This window comes from Peromyscus leucopus, chromosome 16_21 (assembly GCF_004664715.2).
Source record: "Peromyscus leucopus breed LL Stock chromosome 16_21, UCI_PerLeu_2.1, whole genome shotgun sequence".
NCBI lineage: Eukaryota > Metazoa > Chordata > Mammalia > Rodentia > Cricetidae > Peromyscus > Peromyscus leucopus.
The window spans coordinates 34,598,758-34,601,898 of record NC_051084.1 but is presented as its reverse complement, the minus strand read 5'-3'; the positions used below and the strand labels follow the sequence as shown (position 1 = coordinate 34,601,898).

Sequence of the window (3,141 nt, the reverse complement as noted above, 5' to 3'; positions counted from 1 at the left end):
CATGGGAGCCATGTAGGCCAGACAGCTGGGAAGTGTGCAAGCTGGCGGCCTGGCCATCCTGTATGCCTCCTGCAGCCCAGACTGTGCTCCACAGCCCCAGGGAGCCAGTTGGGCCAACCCTTGTACGAGGCCAGCCACACAGGAGCTCGGGTGGCAGCCCGCAGGTGAAGATGGCTGCCTAGTGTCAGCCTGTCACGTCACGGCTGGCTGCGTGCTTTCACCCACGCTGGGTAGAGACTCTGGAGTCACAGAAGGGGCTCCTGGGTCAGAGGAGACCCAGGAGGGGACAGTCCTTCAGGGAGGTTTCCTGCGCACACAACAGGTCCTGACAACATCTGCGCTGTCCTCTTGGGGTCGCTGAGCTGAAATTCCTTCCTAGAGGGAGACAGGCAATGTCTCCTCCTAAGGTCTCGAGACACGATTCCACCAAAGCTCACCCCGGGGAACCAGTGAGTTTATTCTGCTGCCTTACAAAGCTTAGGTGAGGGGTTCCTTGCAGGGGTGTGGGTGCTCCTCCCATAAGGCCACACCCAGAAAGCCTTACCCAGAAGACACTGGGGTTCCTATACCCATCCCCCAGCCTCAGTCTTCCTCTAGCCCTTCCCCCGGGGTACTTGCAATGAAGACAGAGTTGCACACAACAGGTATACTCAGGATACTCAGGTGAGGGTCCACCGGTCCTATCCATCAACGAAGTCCAGCTGGGACGATCTTTTGCAAGGAGATGCAGCCGAATGCCCCAAGATGTCAATTGCTTGGCTTGGAGGACAGTCACTTATGACACTGTCCTCTCTCTATTCCCTTGTCTCGCTCTGTAGTCCAGGCTGGTCTTGAACTCCCAGAGGTCTGCCAGCCTTGCCTCTGGAGTGCTGAGGTTATGGGCATGCCCTGCTATGCCAGCCTTTCTTCTTCTTCTTCTGGTGCTAGGGTCAGCATCTAGAGTCTGGGCCATGCTCGGCAAGTGTTCTACCACAGGGGAGTGATTAGGTTAATGTGACCTGTCTGACTTCAAAGCCCATTTCTTTAATTTATTAGCTATTAGAGCTGGGCGTACTGGCACACGCCTTTAATCCCAACACTTGGGAGGCAGAGGCAGGTGGATCTCTGTGAGTTCGAGACCAGCCTGATCTATAACATAAGTTCCAGGACAGCCAAGGTAGTATACAGAGAAACCCTGCCTCGAAAAAACAAAAACAAAAAGAAAAACAAATCGACTTTTATTATTATGTTGTGTTTCACAAGAAGGCAAATGCTCTAACTCCTGGGCTCAAGCCCTTTGGCTTCGGTTTAAGATCCAAACTAAGCATGGTGGAGCATACCCGTGCAATCCTAGCTCTTGCAGGGTGGAAGGCCAGAGAAGCAAGAGGAACTCAGGGCTAGCTCTGGCTATGTGAGCGCTGGCTAGCTCTAGGCTCCATGAGACCTTGTCAGGAAACAGAACAAGCAAAAAGTTAGGAAAATGGCTCAGCTGGAAACCGGGCATTAACGATCAGTGTTGAAGAGCGCACATGAAAAGCCAGGTGCTGTGTGTCTGCAACCCCCATCACTGAGGATGCTGGGACAGCTGGGCCCCTGGAACTCACAGGCCAGCCAGATCAGCCTCACTGCTGAGCCTCAGGTCCTGGTGAGTGACCCTGTCTCGAAACAGAAGGTGAAGAGTGACTGAGGAAGACACTTGTCAACCTCTGGCCTCTATACATGCACATACACACACACACACACAGACACACACGGACACACACACACGGATACACGGATACACACACACACAGACACACATGGACACACACACATACACCTCCCCACATGCACACATGGGCACACACATACACACACAAATAAATACAAGCAGAGAAAGTGTTTTTTAGTTGTTGTTTTTTGCTTGTTTTGTTTTTAAGAGATGCATTCAACACGCCCTGATGATTGATTGGTTGCTTGCTTTGCAGGGCATGCTGGCCACACAGAGCTGCATCTCAGACCCCTTCACACCATCTATGACAGTCACTAACAGAGGTCAGCTGGGACTGATTTTCATCAGTTGTCCCATATCTCTGTACCCCCTCACTCCGTGGTGTTCACTGAGCTCTCTCTGACTGTATCCCAGGTTCCCGAGGAAGGCCACGTGGACAGAGAGAAGGAAAACACGGTGTCTCTCCTTTACTGACTTTCCACCGCCAAGACGGGGGTGCTGGAGGGAAAGGGCGGGATGCTTTGAGCAGGCACCAGGACCCCTACTTGGACCCAGTTTTGTGAAAAGTCCTCTCTGCAAAGGTGACATTAAAGTGGCAATCGCTATAAGGAGTCATTTGCCCGAGGCTTGTAAGGAAAAGCATTCTGTGCAAAGGGAACGGCATGAGCGAAGGCACAAGGAAGCCCGAGACTACTCGTGCTGCAGGAGTCAAGGCGGTGGTGAAGCTAGGCAGGCAAGGGAGGTGTAATACCCAGGACTTTGGACTGGGTTCTGTGGGTGTCCGCAGCATAGTCCTGTCACAGGGTTTTAAAACAGAGCTCTATACTGAGGGCCTAGATGATAGAGGTCTTTCCTAGCACGCATGAGATCCTGGGGGCGCGGGTTCCATGTTTCAAATGGACCTTCAAAAGCTGACCTGTGCCTCTAAGCCTTACTGTGGACTTACAGACATGCTGCCCGGAGGGGTCAAGAGATTTGCCCCAGTGGAAAAGAGCCAAGCCCCTGCCAAGGCAGGATGGGTCCCAAACCAAAAGTCAGCCTTCGAGCCCCAAACCTAGCCTAGGCTCTGGAAACCACTAAAGGAGGAGTCTGAAGACACCCATTCGAACATGTGGAGCCCCTCAGCTCGCCCCCCACCTCACCCCATCCCAATCCCGTGCCTGGCCCTGGCGCTGGGAGACAGGAAGACCTAGCAGGAGGATTGCAAGCCGTCGTGGGGTGTGCTCCATCTCTCCAGCTTTAGAAATCCCTGCAGTAGTCACGTCCCCTCGCACCCCGCCCCCCAAAGTTGCTGAAGAACACAAAGGGCCGTTGTTTCCTGCCCGGCCGGCCCGGCTTACTCCATTTCCCTCGTTTGTCTGCTCGGCAGCAGGAGCAAAGGGCAGCAGCCACCAGAGGCGTCTGGGAGAAGGCGCTGGCCGCCTGGTTAATGGGCCGCCGGGGACTCGGGC

General features: G+C 54.1%; 1 long non-coding RNA gene across 1 annotated transcript; it reads left to right on the top strand.

Annotated features, from left to right (window-relative positions):
* The first annotated feature begins 1,160 nt into the window (after positions 1-1,160).
* Positions 1,161-2,301, top strand: LOC119086782. Its single transcript, XR_005090137.1, has 3 exons — positions 1,161-1,624; positions 1,947-2,013; positions 2,105-2,301. It is a non-coding gene; the product is annotated as an uncharacterized LOC119086782 (long non-coding RNA).
* Positions 2,302-3,141: the final 840 nt, after the last annotated feature.